General features: G+C 42.5%; 1 long non-coding RNA gene across 5 annotated transcripts; it reads left to right on the forward strand.

Moving 5' to 3' along the window:
* Positions 1-14550: 14550 nt before the first annotated feature.
* On the forward strand, positions 14551-18303 carry LOC127298591 (uncharacterized). Of its 5 annotated transcripts, none has more exons than XR_011744709.1 (7): positions 14551-16222; positions 16484-16532; positions 17154-17205; positions 17326-17421; positions 17527-17582; positions 17703-17810; positions 17915-18303. It is a non-coding gene; the product is annotated as an uncharacterized lncRNA (long non-coding RNA). The 5 variants fall into 5 exon arrangements; XR_011744710.1 differs by having other exon boundaries at positions 17703-17806; XR_011744711.1 differs by lacking the exon at positions 17703-17810 and having other exon boundaries at positions 14551-14854; positions 15985-16222.
* Positions 18304-20230: the final 1927 nt, after the last annotated feature.

Raw genomic sequence — 20230 nt, forward strand, 5'->3', positions numbered from 1 at the left:
TCCCCCGCGGGCGCCGACGGGGGCAGGGAGATGGTCTTGGCCAGGGGCGAGGATGAAGACATCGTGGCCAGCGGCAGGGCTGGCGGTGGGGCTGGCCAGATGGGCAACGTTAGATCGATGGAAGACGTTGACTTGGGACCTGCTAGCTTTTGGGAAAGGGGATAGGGGGTCTACTGTAAAATTACCAGAAACGATTCATTTGTTTTTTTGTCATATGGGACCTGACAGTGGGTCCCAGCTGTCAGAAACTGGATTAATATGGGTAAATTGGAAAATCAGTGCTCTTCGTTACGAACCTACCCCAATAATGGTAGTCACGTGACAAAACAGATACATTTGGTAGTTTCGTGACAATTGTAGTAGTTTTTTGTTATCCTCTAATAGCTCTAAGCTCCCAGGGTTGTGAGCCCCTGGAGCGATCGGCAAGTCGTTATCGTGGACCCTACTACAGACAATTTAGTGATTGACTAGTTGAATGCCCGTGCGTTGCTACGGATGTACACATAAATGGATCATCTTCATACACACCACTTTTATATCTCTACCTTGCAAGAAGTGACATGTCTTCCTTCTTGATATTGCATGTTGAGGCGCGCCAAAACGTCTCCTGAGATGGGCATGCTCAGTATATAAACATTCATGCATAGTTAGCATTTTGTTTTTGTTCAGACTTGATTTTCTCAAGGGCTGTACTCATAATGGAAGCGGATACTTCAAATGCAAAATAATACTACCTCCATTCCAAGGCTTAAGGCCTATATTTTTTCAGAAAGTCAAACGAAGTAAAGTTTGACCAAACTTTTAGAAGAATTTATGAACAAATTTAATATTTTGTTGGTACCATATAAAAATATATTTTATTATCTATCTAATAATATTGATTTGTACTTTTCATGTTAATGATTTTTAATACAAACTTAGTCAAACTTAACATAGTTTGACTTTCTGAAAAAATATAGGCTTTAAGCCTTGGGATGGAGGTAGTATACATCATTGAGTTATTTCAGTTGTGGAATATTTTTATTTCACGAGATACAGTTTCACTTGTTAAGAGCAGAAAAAGTCCAAGCAAACAAGTAGGTTCTTCCCTCCTTTGTCCTCAGTGTCACTGATCGTTCGGCGGCATTGCACAACACATTCCCTTTGAGGCTACAAGGCAAATTCAGTAACACAGAGAACCTGATCTAAGCAGCATGTTTTTACATAGGAAAAATAGATGCAGCCACCTGACTGAAACTTAAGAGTTCCGATTGCACTAACCTCACATCATCAGGTCGCCAGACATGGGAGATAATGAGAAAACCATAGACATAAGAGATCCGAACCACAAACAAAATTCTCTAGGCAGCTATGCTTTGAAGAAATTCTGAAGCAAAGAATGTCTGAAGGTGAGAATTTGCAATGCAATGCAATAGTTCTAGAGCAAAAGTAAATTCCCCTAGATCGAAGCATGGCTATGGAAGCAACTTGCATTGACATGGTAAGCCATGTTGTATTAAAATAGTATGTCCCAAACGAAGTTCTGTAACTAAAGAATGAATGGAGCTAGGCTATTGCTCCGGTGTCCCCCCCTCTAAACTTTGTTCTATTTAGACAGCTAGGATCTGCTGATATCCCTTCGTGGGTTGACTTAACATGTGTGTTTGGTTCATGGGCAAACATGTACGGGATGAGATGGGATAAAATATGTTTAATTAACGATTAATAGAAAAATATAAATATGCCATTAACACACCGGTTAATATGTAATTAACGGGTCGTTTTCCCTTTGTGGTGGAGGCCGGACCTAGCGGGCGGCCGCCTACCCGTGCCTAGCAAGGTCACTACCCGCACATACTTAGCGAGGCCGTTTCTTCGACTGGATGTGGCGCAGACGTAGCAAGCTCGTTGCTCGCCACACCATGGAGGCCGCCGCCGCAGAGCTAGGGAGCCACGTTGAAAATCAAGCCCGCCGCTTACCGCGCCCTGGAGGCCGCCGGTGTCGAGCTGGGGAGTGATACGTCTCCGACGTATCGATAATTTCTTATGTTCCATGCCACATTATTGATGTTATCTACATGTTTTATGCACACTTTATGTCATATTCGTGCATTTTCTGGAACTAACCTATTAACAAGATGCCGAAGTGCCAGTTGTTGTTTTCTGCTGTTTTTGGTTTCAGAAATCCTAGTAAGGAAATATTCTCGGAATTGGACGAAATCAAAGCCCAGGGGCCTATTTTCTCACGAAGCTTCCAGAAGTCCGAAGGAGAGACGAAGAGGGGCCACGGAGGGGCCACACTATAGGGCGGCGCGGCCCCCCTTGGCCGCGCGGCCCGTGGTGTGGGGCCCCGTGCCGCCTCTTGACCTGCCCTTTCGCCTATAAAAAGTCTCCGTGACGAAAACCCCGCATGCGAGAACCACGATACGGAAAACCTTCCAGAGACGCCGCCGCCGCCGATCCCATCTCGGGGGATCCAGGAGATCGCCTCCGGCACCCTGCCGGAGAGGGGAATCATCTCCCGGAGGACTCTACGCCGCCATGGTCGCCTCCGGTGTGATGTGTGAGTAGTCTACCCCTGGACTATGGGTCCATAGCAGTAGCTAGATGGTTGTCTTCTCCCCATTGTGCTATCATTGTCGGATCTTGTGAGCTGCCTAACATGATCAAGATCATCTATCTGTAATTCTATATGTTGCGTTTGTTGGGATCCGATGAATAGAGAATACTTGTTATGTTGATTATCAAAGCTATGCTTATGTGTTGTTTATGATCTTGCATGCTCTCCGTTATTAGTAGATGCTCTGGCCAAGTTGATGCTAGTAACTCCAAGAGGGAGTATTTATGCTCGATAGTGGGTTCATGCCTCTGTGAATCTGGAGGAGTGACAAGAACCACTAAGGTTATGGATGTGCTGTTGCCACTAGGGATAAAACATTAGTGCTATGTTCAAGGATGTAGTCACTAGTTACATTACGCGCAATACTTAATGCAATTGTCTGTTGTTAGCAACTTAATACTGGAGGGGGTTCGGATGATAACCTGAAGGTGGACTTTTTAGGCATAGATGCAGTTGGATGACGGTCTATGTACTTTGTCGTAATGCCCAATTAAATCTCACTATACTCATCATGATATGTATGTGCATGGTCATGCTCTCTTTATTTGTCAATTGCGCAACTGTAATTTGTTCACCCAACATGCTGTTCGTCTTATGGGAGAGACACCTCTAGTGAACTGTGGACCCCGGTCCAATTCTCTTTCTTGAAATACAATCTATCGCAATCTTTGTTCTACTGTTTTTATGCAAACAATCATCTTCCACACAATACGGTTAATCCTTTGTTACAGCAAGCCGGTGAGATTGACAACCTCACTGTTTCGTTGGGGCAAAGTACTTTGGTTGTGTTGTGCAGGTTCCACGTTGGCGCCGGAATCTCTGGTGTTGCGCCGCACTACATCCCGCCGCACTACATCCCGCCGCCATCAACCTTCAACGTGCTTCTTGGCTCCTCCTGGTTCGATAAACCTTGGTTTCTTTCTGAGGGAAAACTTGCTGCTGTGCGCATCATACCTTCCTCTTGGGGTTGCCCAACGAACGTGTGAAATACACGCCATCAAGCATATTTTCTGGCGCCGTTGCCGGGGAGATCAAGACACGCTGCAAGGGGAGTCTCCACTTCTCAATCTCTTTACTTTGTTTTTGTCTTGCTTAGTTTTATTTACTACTTTGTTTGCTGCACTAAATCAAAATACAAAAAAATTAGTTGCTAGTTTTACTTTATTTGCTATCTTGTTTGCTATATCAAAAACACAAAAAATTAGTTTACTTGCATTTACTTTATCTAGTTTGCTTTATTTACTGTTGCTAAAATGGCCAACGCTGAAAATACTAAGTTGTGTGACTTCACAACCACAAATAATAACAATTTCTTATGCACACCTATTGCTCCACCTGCTACTACAGCAGAATTCTTTGAAATTAAACCTGCTTTACTGAATCTTGTTATGCGAGAGCAATTTTCTGGTGTTAGTTCTGATGATGCTGCTGCCCATCTTAATAATTTTGTTGAACTATGTGAAATGCAAAAATATAAAGATGTAGATGGTGATATTATTAAATTAAAATTGTTCCCTTTCTCATTAAGAGGAAGAGCTAAAGATTGGTTGCTATCTCTGCCTAAGAATAGTATTGATTCATGGACTAAATGCAAGGATGCTTTTATTGGTAGATATTATCCCCCTGCTAAAATTATATCTTTGAGGAGTAGCATAATGAATTTTAAACAATTAGATACTGAACATGTTGCTCAAGCTTGGGAAAGAATGAAATCTCTGGTTAAAAATTGCCCAACCCATGGACTGACTACTTGGATGATCATCCAAACCTTCTATGCAGGACTAAATTTTTCTTCACGGAATTTATTGGATTCAGCTGCTGGAGGTACCTTTATGTCCATCACTCTTGGTGAAGCAACAAAGCTTCTTGATAATATGATGATCAACTACTCTGAATGGCACACGGAAAGAGCTCCACAAGGTAAGAAGGTAAATTCTGTCGAAGAAACCTCTTCCTTGAGTGATAAGATTGATGCTATTATGTCTATGCTTGTGAATGATAGGACTAATATTGATCCTAATAATGTTCCGTTAGCTTCATTGGTTGCACAAGAAGAACATGTTGATGTAAACTTCATTAAAAATAATAACAACAATGCTTACCGGAACAATTCTAGTAACAACTATAGGCCATATCCTTATAATAATGGCAACGGCTATGGTAATTCTTATGGGAATTCTTACAACAATAATAGGAGTTCACCCCCTGGACTTGAAGCCATGCTTAAGGAATTTATTAGTACACAAACTGCTTTTAACAAATCTGTTGAAGAAAAGCTTGGGAAAATTGATATACTTGCTTCTAAAGTTGATAGTCTTGTCAACTGATGTTGATCTTTTGAAATCGAAAGTTATGACTAATGAGAATCATCATAATAAAATTACTACTACAGCAAATGCCATTCAAGTTAGAATTAATGAGAATATAAGATTAATGGCTGAACTGCGTGCTAGGTGGGATAGAGAAGAAAATGAAAAACTAGCTAAAGAGAAGAATATAGCTAAAGTTTGGACTATTACCACCACTAGTAATGCTAATGCTACACATGTTGCTGCACCTCCTACTCATACTAATAAAAGAATTGGTGTTAGCAATGTTTCCACTTCGAATGCAAAGCGCGAAAAACTGCAAGCTGCTAAAACTCTTTGAAACTACTGTGATAAAGCTGCTGAAATTTTTTCCAACATTGAGGATGATGATCCCATTGCTTTAGATTATAATGGTTTGAATTTTGATGATTGCCACATCTCTGAAGTTATAAAGTTCTTGCAAAAACTTGCTAAAAGTCCTAATGCTAGTGCTATAAATTTGGCTTTCACGCATCATATTACAAATGCTCTCATAAAAGCTAGAGAAGAGAAACTAGAGCGTGAAGCCTCTATTCCTAAAAAGCTAGAAGATGGTTGGGAGCCCATCATTAAGATGAAGGTTAAAGATTTTGATTGTAATGCTTTATGTGATCTTGGTGCAAGTATTTGTTATGCCTAAGAAAATTTATAATATGCTTGACTTGCCACCACTGAAAAATTGTTATTTGGATGTTAATCTTGCTGATCATTCTACAAAGAAACCTTTGGGTAAAGTTGATAATGTTCGCATTACCGTTAACAATAACCATGTCCCCATTGATTTTGTTGTCTTGGATATTGAATGCAATGCATCTTGTCCCATTATATTGGGAAGACCTTTTCTTCGAACTGTTGGTGCTATTATTGATATGAAGGAAGGTAATATAAAATATCAATTTCCTCTCAAGAAAGGTATGGAACACTTCCCTAGAAAGAGAATGAAGGTACCTTTTGATTCTATTATGAGAACAAATTATGATGTTGACACTTCATCTCTTGATAATACTTGATACACACTTTCTGCGCCTAGCTGAAAGGCGTTAAAGAAAAGCGCTTATGGGAGACAACCCATGTTTTTACCTACAGTACTTTATTTTTATTTTGTGTCTTGGAAGTTGTTTACTACTGTAGCAACCTCTCCTTATCTTAGTTTTGTGTTTTGTTGTGCCAAGTTAAGCCGTTGATAGAAAAGTAAGTACTAGATTTGGATTACTGCACAGTTCCAGATTTCTTTGCTGTCACGAATCTGGGTCCACCTCCCTGTAGGTAACTCAGAAAATTAAGCCAATTTACGTGCATGATCCTCAGATATGTACGCAACTTTCATTCAATTTGAGCATTTTCATTTGAGCAAGTCTGGTGCCATTTTAAAATTCGTCAATACGAACTGTTCTGTTTTGACAGATTCTGCCTTTTATTTCGCATTGCCTCTTTCGCTAAGTTGGATGAATTTCTTTGATCCACTAATGTCCAGTAGCATTATGCAATGTCCAGAAGTGTTAAGAATGATTGTGTCACCTCTGAATATGTCAATTTATAATGTGCACTAACCCTCTAATGAGTTGTTTCGAGTTTGGTGTGGAGGAAGTTTTCAAGGATCAAGAGAGGAGTATGATGCAACATGATCAAGGAGAGTGAAAGCTCTAAGCTTGGGGATGCACCCGGTGGTTCACCCCTGCATATATCAAGAAGACTCAAGCGTCTAAGCTTGGGGATGCCCAAGGCATCCCCTTCTTCATCGACAACATTATCAGGTTCCTCCCCTGAAACTATATTTTTATTCCATCACATCTTATGTGCTTTTTCTTGGAGCGTCGGTTTGTTTTTGTTTTTGTTTTGTTTGAATAAAATGGATCCTAGCATTCACTTTATGGGAGAGAGACACGCTCCGCTGTAGCATATGGACAAGTATGTCCTTGGTTTCTACTCATAGTATTCATGGCGAAGTTTCTCCTTCGTTAAATTGTTATATGGTTGGAATTGGAAAATGATACATGTAGTAATTGCTATAAATGTCTTGGGTAATGTGATACTTGGCAATTGTTGTGCTCATGATTAAGCTCTTGCATCATATGCTTTGCACCCATTAATGAAGAAATACATAGAGCATGCTAAAATTTGGTTTGCATATTTGGTTTCTCTAAGGTCTAGATAATTTCTAGTACTGAGTTTGAACAACAAGGAAGACGGTGTAGAGTCTTATAATGTTTTCAATATGTCTTTTATGTGAGTTTTGCTGCACCGGTTCATCCTTGTGTTTGTTTCAAATAAGCCTTGCTAGCCTAAACCTTGTACCGAGAGGGAATACTTCTCATGCATCCAAAATACTTGAGCCAACCACTATGCCATTTGTGTCCACCATACCTACCTATACTACATGGTATTTTCCGCCATTCCAAAGTAAATTGCTTGAGTGCTACCTTTAAACAATTCAAAATTTATCACCTCTGATTTGTGTCAATGTTTTATAGCTCATGAGGAAGTATGTGGTGTTTATCTTTCAATCTTGTTGGGCAACTTTCACCAATGGACTAGTGGCTTCATCCGCTTATCCAATAATTTTGCAAAAAGAGCTGGCAATGGGATTCCCAGTCCCAAATTAATTAACAAAAATAGACACTCCTCCATGGTATGTGATTGTTGGACGGCACCCGAAGGATTCGGTTAGCCATGGCTTGTGTAAGCAAAGGTTGGGAGGAGTGTCATCATAATAAAACTAAAATAAAAAGGCACTCCTTCATGGTATGAGATTGTTGGCAGGCACCCGAGGATTCGGTTAGCCATGGTTTGTGAAAGAAAGGTTGGAAGGAGTGCCACCCAAAATAAAATAAAATGGGAGCCGCTCTTTGAAGGTTTGTCTGGCAAGGGGGTTAGAGTACCCGCTACCATTTGTTGACAACGACATACACCTCTCAAAACTTTATTTTTATGCTTTCTTTATGTTTTCAAAATCAAAGCTCTAGCACAAATATAGCAATCGATGCTTTTCCTCTATGGAGGACCATTCTTCTACTTTTATTGTTGAGTCAGTTCACCTATTTCTCTCCACCTCAAGAAGCAAACACTTGTGTGAACTATGCATTGATTCCTACATACTTGCTTATTGCACTTATTATATTACTCTATGTTGACAATATCCATGAGATATACATGTTACAAGTTGAAAGCAACCGCTGAAACTTAATCTTCTTTTGTGTTGCTTCAATACCTTTACTTTGAATTATTGCTTTATGAGTTAACTCTTATGCAAGACTTATTGATGCTTGTCTTGAAGTGCTATTCATGAAAAGTCTTTGCTATATGATTCACTTGTTTACTCATGTCATATACATTGTTTTGATCGCTGCATTCACTACATATGCTTTACAAATAGTATGATCAAGATTATGATGGCATGTCACTCCGTAAATTATACGTGTTATCGTTTTACCTGCTGGACGAGCAGAACTAAGCTTGGGGATGCTGATACGTCTCCGACGTATCGATAATTTCTTATGTTCCATGCCACATTATTGATGTTATCTACATGTTTTATGCACACTTTATGTCATATTCGTGCATTTTGGAACTAACCTATTAACAAGATGCCGAAGTGCCGCTTGTTGTTTTTCTGCTGTTTTTGGTTTCAGAAATCCTAGTAAGGAAATATTCTCGGAATTGGACGAAATCAAAGCCCAGGGCCTATTTTCTCACGAAGCTTCCGTAAGTCCGAAGGAGAGACGAAGAGGGGCCACGGAGGGGCCACACTATAGGCGGCGCGGCCCCCCTTGGCCGCGCGGCCCTGTGGTGTGGGGCCCCGTGCCGCCTCTTGACCTGCCCTTTCTCCTATAAAAAGTCTCCGTGGACGAAAACCCCGGTGCCGAGAACCACGATACGGAAAACCTTCCGGAGACGCCGCCGCTGCCGATCCCATCTCGGGGATCCAGAGATCGCCTCCGGCACCCTGCCGGAGGGGAATCATCTCCCGGAGGACTCTACGCCGCCATGGTCGCCTCCGGTGTGATGTGTGAGTAGTCTACCCCTGGACTATGGGTCCATAGCAGTAGCTAGATGGTTGTCTTCTCCCCATTGTGCTATCATTGTCGGATCTTGTGAGCTGCCTAACATGATCAAGGTCATCTATCTGTAATTCTATATGTTGCGTTTGTTGGGATCCGATGAATAGAGAATACTTGTTATGGTGAGTCTCAAAGCTATGCCTATGGGTTGGTTCTGATCTTGCATGCTCGCCGTTATTAGTAGATGCTCTGGCCAAGTTGATGCTCGTAACTCCAAGAGGGAGTTTTTATGCTCGCTAGTGGGGTCATGCCTCTGTGAATACGGAGGAGTGACAAGAACCACTAAGGTTATGGATGTGCTTTTGCCACTAGGGATAAAACATTAGTGCTATGTTCAAGGATGTAGTCACTAGTTACATTACGCGCAATACTTAATGCAATTGTCTGTTGTTAGCAACTTAATACTGGAGGGGGTTCGGATGATAACCTGAAGGTGGACTTTTTAGGCATAGATGCAGTTGGATGACGGTCTATGTACTTTGTCGTAATGCCCAATTAAATCTCACTATACTCATCATGATATGTATGTGCATGGTCATGCTCTCTTTATTTGTCAATTGCCCAACTGTAATTTGTTCACCCAACATGCTGTTCGTCTTATGGGAGAGACACCTCTAGTGAACTGTGGACCCCGGTCCAATTCTCTTTACTGAAATACAATCTACTGCAATACTGTTCTACTGTTTTCTGCAAACAATCATCTTCCACACAATACGGTTAATCCTTTGTTACAGCAAGCCGGTGAGATTGACAACCTCACTGTTTCGTTGGGGCAAAGTACTTTGGTTGTGTTGTGCAGGTTCCACGTTGGCGCCGGAATCTCTGGTGTTGCGCCGCACTACATCCCGCCGCCATCAACCTTCAACGTGCTTCTTGGCTCCTCCTGGTTCGATAAACCTTGGTTTCTTTCTGAGGGAAAACTTGCTGCTGTGCGCATCATACCTTCCTCTTGGGGTTGCCCAACGAACGTGTGAAATACACGCCATCAGGGAGCCACGCGGAAAAGCAAGCCCACCGCTCGCCGTGACATGGTGGCCGCCGCTGAGCTGGGGAGCCACACATACGACGGTGGCAGGTGTCGGAGTCGCGTCGACGGCCATGGATTCTCAGGCGGCTAATGTGATTAGTCATGAAATTCACGGATCATATGGTCCAGCCTTTCTCAGAAATATTCGGCTTTTGGGATGGGATTATCCATATTTTCTGGTCACGAACCAAACACACGTTTACCACCTGAACGTCGTTCGCCAAGGGGGGGACACCGGAGCACAGCCCATGGAGCTAAGAAATATTGCTTTTAGACGAATGATTGTAACTAAGATATGAACTAAAAAAAACCAGTTACTGTTGTAAATCTGTCTAGTCAGAAAGAATGTACGTAGTACTTGGGCCACCGTATCAAATTCTTCAAAGCTCAAGGGGATATGCAAGGAAAAGAAGTATGTGCAAATGTTCTGCATATAGGCTAAGGCTCCTCAAAATGTTTGATGACCTAACTGAATACTTGTAAAATGTCATGGTAGCATGTCAGTTGCACTCAAGACATACAAGCTTTGAAATTTTAAAATTAAAAAAAAATCGTTTTGCACATCAAAAAACATAAAGAAAATCCCATTTTTAAGACAAAAGAAACAAAAGATCAATCATGAACAAGCCTAGTAACACCCAGCCAGGTTTAGAGGAACGCCAAGATCTCGAAGGTTCTTTCTAGAGTTTAATACTTATATCACCGTCCATATTACACATTGTATTGATACTTCTATTAGACATTATACTTTTTCACCTGAACTGAAACAAGCAAATCAGAATAAACCATCAGATTGCCTGCACATATCTATATTATATGCTAAGTGCAGCATATGAACAAATATCATGTGCATATTTTTGAAGGTTCTGTCGAGGCAATATATACTAAGTGCATCATGAACAATAAGAATCCAGAACTCACAAAAAAACTTATTTTGTCATTTGACCCAGATCGATATATCTATATAGCAGAGCAAAATCAAAAGGCAAACTTACATAGCTGGCAACAAAGGCCTATCACGTTCTTGCATTTGGATAATCTTTTGTGTTTCCTTAGTCGTCGAAAATTGATCTATAAATCTTCTTTCTGCAACATCTGTAAATCAACTTTCCCTAACAGGTTGAAGGGTTAACTCAGTACACTAATCCACAGCAACATGACCATTTGGAAGAATTATCGGATAGAAGTAAAAGAGGGTACAGAGGATGATAGTAACAAGTGATGCGATGCATGGAAAAGATGACCAAAAACAAAAGAAACGAGTGTGTGATGCGAAGCAGGTAGTTTGGTGATGCGTCCCCTTCAGTCTCCGTTGATGGCTTGATGCTGGTTGTGAGCCGGGGCAACAATCCTATCTTGCAAGCATGGGGTGGACGTGCATGGTACGAACCATAAAACTAATTGAGGTAGGTGGTCGAAGCCTTGCCAAAGAGGGAACTCTGAGGCTATCATCAGCGGCGGGAGACGGGGAAGGCTGGTGTTGCTAGGCAATGGCGACATGATGCGGTGGGTGAGAAGCGGCTGCAGGACGTGGTAGTGTGGGCGACGACGATGCCGGCAGTAGGCGGTGTGTAGTTCTGCATGTCCTGAATCCCTTCGTCGCATGGGATGGGCCTTCGAGGAGCCGGTGCAGCTGGCGACGTCGAGCAGACCGCTGCAGAGACCGACGCCGCCGATCTTGAATCTCCCGCAGAATATTCCTCTGGCCGTCCCACGGGTCCGCGGCCCTTGATTTCTAGCTGCGCCGTTCTCGCCTCCTCTTCTCGCCTGAGCGTCCCTCCAATGCGGAGATGCCGCCATGCAAGGCCCTTTGCCTCTGCCACCACGCAAGTCTGGGTCGTCGCTGAGTGATGCGTGAGGCCCTCGCCTGCCGCTGCCGCCGCCACTCAGGTCCGGGTCGCAGAGCTAGGACCTCGATTTTGATGGAGGAGATGAAGAAGAGCAGCCGGCTTTGACTTGATTTGATCTAGTTACTTCATTCAAAGTTTGGCAAGTAAGATGTGATTTGATAGCGCGATTTGGTGCATGGAAAGTCAGATGTGATTTCATGACTATTATTTGGCAAGTTTGTGAATGCCTGTGTGCGAGATGAGGGAAGAAAAGGAGGATGTTTCACAAATAACCCATCCGACGGGCTAGATATCAAGCATGAGCTATTTAATGTGATTAGACGGTCTAGATGATCCCGATCTTTGATATCAAACATTTTTGATGACGTACCAACTGCAATATAAGAGCATCTCCAGCAGGCGCGCTATATCGCGGCGCGCTAAACCTCCGATTATGCGCGCTGTAAACCGATGCCGCGCACCGGAGCGATTTCTCTCCCGCCGGGTGCGCCATTTTGCAGCGCGCGTTGGTGCGGTAAAATAGCACCTCCGCCGAACGGGCCATTTTGCAGCGCGCGGGCGCGGCGCAAACAACAAACACCCACAAGTATGCACGATCAAACAATATATAAAAATTCATAAATAAATTGTACCATCCAAATACAATACATTGTTGACAACAATACTTCACACCAAATACAACACGTCCAACATACAACAATACAACATGGTTTTCAGACAATACAACACATAGTTTACAAACAAATACAACAAATATGTAACTATTGTTGTCCATTCCAATTCCACCATTCTTCCATGAGATCTTTTTGAAGCTCATCATGTGTGTCGTTGCACCGAATGGCATGGTATGAGGCAATGAATCGGGCAATCCTATGTGCGGATCTCCTCACTTGCACGGGAACCCCCATCAAGTCGTAGTGGGTATGATCCACATCTTTTCCGCGATCATCCTCTATAATCATGTTGTGCATGATTACACACGCGGTCATGATATACCAAAGGCATTCTTGATCCCAAAATCTAGCCGGTCCTCTAACAATGGCAAATTGGGCTTGCAAAATCCCAAATACTCTCTCTACATCTTTCCTAGCCGCCACTTGTGCATTGTGGAATTGAGTTTGCTTCTTACCTTTTGGTTGAATAATTGGCTTCACAAATGTTTGCCACCTTGGATATATGCCGTCGGCGAGGAAGTAGCCATAGTTGTACTTGTGGCCATTTGCTTCAAACTCCACCAATGGACCTTCCCGCATTGCAAGTCTTGTCATTAGTGGTGACCGTTGAAGAACATTGATGTCACTGCAAGATCCGGGCATTCCAAAGAAAGCATGCCATATCCAAGTCTCTTGGTCGGCCACCGCTTTAAGTACTATGGTGGCATCCTTCTTGTAGCATTTGAATTGTCCATGCCATGCCGCTGGACAATTCTTCCAACTCCAATGCATGCAATCAATAGAACCAAGCATACCGGGAAACCCCCGGTTGGCGTTGATCTCCAAAAGTCTTGCCGTGTCTTGAGCATTGGGGGCTCTCAAGTATGTGGAGTCAAAGACATTGACAATTGCAACGACAAAGCGCTTCACACACAAGATAGAAGTGCTCTCTCCCATGGCCAAATGATCATCAATAAGATCCACCGGTATACCATATGCCAACATACGCAAGGCGGCGGTCACCTTTTGATATGTGCTATGACCAAGTTCTCCGGCAGCATTCCTCCTTTGCTCAAAGAAGCGATCATATTTGGTGACCTCCGTTGCAATGTGCTTGAACAAGTTGAGACTCATCCGAAAACGCCGCCGAAAATAGCTTTCGGGGAAAATCGGATTCTCATTGAAATACGACCGCATCAACTTCTCATGCCCTTTCTCTCCACAACTTCTGTCTACCGAACACCGATCCACCAAATTTTGGCCTCTTAACGGCGCAGTATGCTAATAGTATCGAAATGTTCTCCTCTTCTTCTTGGTCGAACTCGTCATCCGATGAATCATATGATGAACTCTACAAACATATGTATAAAATTACTTCACTATGAACTATTGTAGGTAATTGGCGACAATAGAGGCCGGCCGGAGGAGGTTCATACCTTGCGAGCAAATGGACGAGCACCATGGGCGCGCCATGTTGCTAGCAAGCTCGAGGACGACGAGGACGACATGGCGACGGCGGCGCGCCGCGGAGAAGGAGAACGCGACGGCGGCGCGCCGCGGAGAAGGAGTGCCAAGCACAACTTGTCGCTGGCGGCGGCGCGAGCGCCACAGTGCGGCGGAGCGCCCGCTGCTGCCAGGAGGAGGTGCGGGCGACGCGGATCTACGGCGCGGCGGCGCGCAGAAGCGGGGGCGGCCGCGGAATCGACTGGCGGCGGCTGGATTTCGCGCCGGCGGTAGGTGGGGAAATGAGGGCGCGGGCGCGGGGTGGTAGGAAATTTCCAGCCGTTGGCTTTTTCGCGCTTGGACGAGCGTTGCCGCGCGTTGTAGCCGACGCGCCAGATATGCCGCTCCGGTTTGTGCAAAACGCCGCGCGCCCTAAAATTTTTACAGCGCCGCGCCGTTTACCGCGCCTGCTGGAACGCCGCATTCTCTCCCGCGCGCTATATCAGACGTTTTTATGCCGCGCGGCCTATATAGCCCGTCTCTTAGAGATGCTCTAATAGTAAAGATTTGTCAGGTCGGTTTGGGTTTGAGAGGCGGTTATACGGAAATAAGCACACACCACACAGGCACGGCGGTAGCAGTCCAATCCCTGAATCCCACCGCTCAATCTGAATCCCCATCCTCTGGACGCGCCGGAGCCTTGAGGAGCGGACGGTGCCGGAGCTACAGGAAGCCGCCGTGGCCCTCGCCGTGTATCGCGCCGCCGGATGAGGACGTGCTGCAGCGCGCGTCGCTGGACGGGTCGTCCGCCGCTATAGAGCTAGGTCTCCTACCTCGACCCTGCCAAGATCGAGAAGACCCTGCCAAGATTGATAAGTTGTGCCTTCGGCCCCCTCCACTTTTATCTCTCACACAGCTAGAATTAATTTGATCTTCGGGGATGAAGCATACGATGTCCAAAATGCCTTCGGCGGCGTGGGTTAGGCGGTGGTTCCCGTTTCGTTTATGTGTACGCTAGCTGTGCGGTGCGCTTCGCCGCGGCGGATGTCCGGGAGATGGGCTCGGACGTGGCTGCGGTGTGCACTTTCTTATTGATTTGGGGGCGGCTGGGGGCGTGTTTAGTTGTAAATTGCGTCAGATTCGTGTGATTATGGGTTTCTTCTGGGCAAAGTGACAACCATCATTTGGTTTGGGTTAGCAATGAAGAGTGTTTTCTGGTCGTTGCTCGCTGATGTATCTTTTGCTTACGTGATGTGGCGATTGCTCGGGTTTCGGTCGCGTTGAGGTTTGGCTAGGTGATGCATCCATGGCGTGCCCGTGGGCGGGTGTGGCATGCGCTGTTCTGAGTGGCCTGCGCTTGGCTGGAAGCTAGGTTTGCATGGTGTTTCCTCGGCATGGTTTTCTCAGGATTCTGTTTCAGTTGTTCTGGTATGTGTGTTCAGGTGCGTTTGTTTCGGATGGAAGGCTAGCAGCGTCCATAGGGGCATCGTGGTCTGGTAACCTGGTGTAATGTTTGATGCATGCTCAAGTTATGTTTTCACTTGTGTTTTGTTCAGTTGGGTACCTTTGCTTGTGTTTGACGGCTTGTTTGTGCGCTATGTCGTTTGGTAGTGGAGGGGATGCCTCTGTCCCAAGACCTTGCTCTGTCCGCTGAAATATTGCTTTAACCCCAAGTATAAGGATATGCAAAACCTAGCTTGGTTTAATTTCCGTGGTACAGTTAGGTACCAGATGGGAGAAGTAATAGAAAAAAGGGAGTAGCTACTTGAAATAATTTCAGTAACTTATTTGAAGTTCTCAACCATTCTTTCCAGTCTTTGCTAGCTGCAAATCAATAGTTCAACATAATTTGCACAATAGCCGCAGTTTTTTTTTAAGAATGCTGGAGATAGAAATTTTTAGTATTTTTTTTTGTAGTTATGGAAGTAAACAATGATTTCTCATGCATACTTTCGAGGTAGCGCTTCAATGTAGAGAGTGACCTTATTAATCTGGTACATTTGCAGGCCAGACAAAGGCCACGGTATGGCTGTCTTCCCCGGTGATGCAGTTCATTGACTGCTGCTTTGAGGCACTGAAAGCGAAAACTTTAAAAGGACTGCACATTATTTTGGAACAGTGATTAGGATTACAACTGCAAGATACACGCTGAGCATGTTTCTGTGTGATTTTGGTACTTCAAAATAGTTTGCAAGACAAGCTTAGTTCAAAATTCAGTCCAGCTGCCGTCATAATTCTTTTCATGTAAGCATGTTTTGCCAAGGGAATTCTCTTGCTTAGTTTAGTGATAGTCTAGCTTTCATGATATTATTTTGCGTAATCATCTTTACCTGTCTGCAAAGCGCTAAGTCTAACTATTGTATTTGCTTTTTCATGCAAAACCGAGTGTAAAGTATGGGTGTGATATGGACGGAGCATTTTCCTTTTCTCGGCCGATTGTCCGCCGATTTGTCGTATAACACATGGTACACAATACTGACTCCTAATATACATGTGTGTTTGTAGAGAGGATGCATGGCATGGTTCTGTGTGACGTAGGAGTGGATCATCTAAGGTAACATAAGCTTGCTCAACACTTGCTCCTAATTCTTAGTCGCCTTTGCCATTTCTTTTGTGATTATGGTCGAATTATAGAATGTTCATTTGGCGCCAAAATGTGCTTGGAGTATCAATTTTACTATCCAACTCATTTTGGTGCTCAAAATTTTCTATTCTACAATCCCTGGTTTATGCTGTGTAAACAAGAAGAACGAAGAATCCAATATGTTTCTTCCTTATCTTTGTTGTCATGTACCCTGCGTATTTTACTTTCTATTTAAAATTGTAGTAACCTGTTCTTAATTTATATTGATAAAAAAAACTTACAAAGACGCAGTTACCTGAATCTGTGGTGTGTTTACAAGCATAGGCAGTAACCAGAACCTGAAAAAAAAAACTTTATACCTTTCATTGTTTTGTTTATAAATAATCACATTTAGAGATTGGTTCCAAGAAGCAACAAGAAATATTTTTTTAATGCACATTGATACAGACTCAAACATTCAATAGCGGGGGTTCTTTCCTATCGATTCCTTTGAATTTTATTAGAAGTGCTTATTAAATTATACCAGTTTGTGGTGCTTACTTATAATTTATTTCTGAAACCAATTTGTTTGTCATTTTTTGTGTTAAACAGCTCCACCTCTTGAGTATATTGTGTATTATGGCCGAATTATGATCTATATCAGGTGAGAAAAGCAGGTTCAGCGATGTAGATAAATTCCATCGGTGTATTTCTATGTTCTTGAAACAAAAAACTTCTAATTAGTAGTTTAGTTTACCTTACTTATAATGACACAAAAATGCAGAAGACGAGATGTGTATAGGGAAGTTCAAATTATTAGCATTCAAGAGCTCATAGTGTTCAATATTGTTTGGTGCATCTATTGTATAAACTGACGCAGGTAAGTTTGTCCAATAAAAAAATGAGATTACTGATGTTTGTTCGGTATTTTCCGCATGTGTTGTATGGAGTGATATCTCAGTCTGGCCTTTATGATTAATTGCAGTGCACCTGGAATCTTGAGTATATTACGTATTATGGCCGAATTATGATCTATAACAGGTGAGAAAAGCAGGTTCAGCAATGTAGATAAATTCCATCGGTGTATTACTATGCTCTTTAAACAAAAAATTCTAATTAGTAGTTTATTTTACCTTACATATAATGACACAAAAAATGCAGAAGACGAGATGTGTATGGGGAAGTTCAAATTATTAGCATTCAAGACCTCATAGTGTTCAATATTGTTCGGTGAACCTACTGTATAAACTGAATGCGATAAGTTTGTATGTATGTCCGTCCAATAAAAAATTGAGATTACTGTTGTTGTTTCATATTTTCCACATATGTTGTATGGACTGATATCTCAGTCTGGCCTGTATGATTAATTGCAGTGCACTTGTAATCGTAACTAATGGTGCGCTCTACTTCTCCACATGATTTCGGTGCATCTACCATGGTGTTAGAGCATCCACGGCGCAAGGCGTGTACCCAGACGCTGAAGCAATCAGTATAAATAGAACAAAATCAATTATGTAGCAAAGTGTGCATCACTGCAGCGCTGGGCTCTTATTTGCGGCCCTAATTCGCCTATGTGCCCACACCACAAGGGAAAGTAAGATAACACCGAGTGCCATCTTTTGTGTCGACATTGTGTTGTGGCTGCTTTTAGAGGCTTGTGATAGTTTACTGATTCATATGTTCCGTGTGCAATGAATCGGGAGAGTCCATTGTTATGTTGGGCTACCATGATGTTAATCGTACACTCATGTCCTCTCTTCAATTTTACCTCACCCACCACGTGACCCTCAATAAGCCACTTCTTCTCCTTCCTCTCTATATGTGGCTCTCTTTGTATTGGTCTGAATAGTTGCCTCTATAACAATATGTTTCCTCTTTTGGACACACAAGGGCTATATGCGGTAGCCCCATTGCATAACTTTTTTAGATGAAGCATATAAGATTCTTTTTGAAATAAGCTAGAAACTAAAGTTCAATATTTTATATATATATTTGCTCATGTGGAAATACCATCAAAGCCTGTGAGTGTTTGTTGATATGCCATATGTTTACTTCATTTTGTTTTGATTTAGAGGGTACGTCGATGTTCGTATAAGTTCATACCTGCACATGCATCAATGTAACTTACAAAAGCAATCTCACTTTGTGTGGGATGGGAAAGAGAAAAAAAACGCCAAGAACAAAAACGGCGCGGCAAAGCGCGCCAGGTCCTTCTAGTTTACTCATCATTACCGTTGCACCATGGACAGAACATCCAGCCTACCACTGTGGCTAGCTAGAGCTCGTTGGGCCATTAATTTGTTAGCTGGATCGAGTACTTTCTGATTAGGCTGGCCATAGTGGTGATTTCCGCTACACAGGTGGTGGTGGTGGTGCTGAACTTACCATTGACTAGATTTGGGGTGCGCCTTGGCGCACGATCCCGTGAGACTCATATATAGGTGAAAAAATGCTAATACTTTTTTAGGTTTTACAAATCATTGTGAACTACAATAAATTAAAAACAAAGAAAAAAATGTTTATATAGAACCAAAGAAACATGATGAAAATATATTATAGCAATTAACGTTCGTTGCTGCCGCCGAGAGTAATAACAAAAGAAAGGAAGGAACGCTAAACTCATTATCTACATAGGCAAGACATTGTCCCAGCATGATCTTTAAAAGTCACAACACAAAGGAAATGTAAATCTCATTAGGGTTTGCATCACCAAGAGCTAGCACCAATGCAAATAAAAAGATAAATTAACCAACATTAATTAGAGTTAAATGAAAGGGGCGGCAAAAGTAGAAGATTAATTCATGTTCAACACAATAGATTTACACTCATGTACCTTGGTGACATATTTAAGAGAAATAACCTTTCTCATCTTGACGAAGATATTGTTCCAAATTGTGTCGACATGGTCTTGTCTACCAAAACAGTTAAGGTACATGATATTAAGCAATTGTCCCGAGAATGAAAACATACGTCCGCTAGTAGCCGATCATAGCTTAAATCCCTGATAATTATATTAGTCATATGCTCAACGTTTCTCGACCTCTAGTAGCTTATCATACCATCTTTAGTGGGCATGAAATTGTAATTTCTCGACCGTTGTATGTGTGACATGTTCATACTTTCTTTGCTAAAATCAGATTTTTTCTTTTATATTCGAGAAATAGTTTACTTACGTTCATGATTGTCACATATCAACTAACATCAGGTGCTATAATCTAAATTTAAAATTAGTACTCCCTCCGTTCCATATTACTTGATGCTAAAAATGTATCTAGATACGTCTGTATTAGCATCAAGTAATATGATCAGAGGGAGTATATATTCTATAGTACCTGACAATCTACAAAGCACCTTATTATATTAGAAGTAAGGAAGAAATAGCAAAAACAACATCTACATAAGCTTGTTGTGGCATGGTCTTCCGAGGCCACGTCACACAGAAAACATAGTTCTAATAGGTGCACCCCCAAAGTTAACACCACTGCAAATGAGAAAATAAATAAGATGATCATTAAGTAGAAGACTAACTCATGTTAATCAAAGTAATTTTCCATGGCTTCACAGTGATAAAACTTTATGGTAAACACCAAAAACATGGCGGCTAATTAAGCAGATGCTCAAATTTTGAGTTGCAGCTTGTTAAACAGTCCATAATACCTTTATATCAACCACCACGACACTTAAGGTGA

Source organism: Lolium perenne, chromosome 5 (assembly GCF_019359855.2).
Source record: "Lolium perenne isolate Kyuss_39 chromosome 5, Kyuss_2.0, whole genome shotgun sequence".
In the NCBI taxonomy this organism is placed as follows: domain Eukaryota; kingdom Viridiplantae; phylum Streptophyta; class Magnoliopsida; order Poales; family Poaceae; genus Lolium; species Lolium perenne.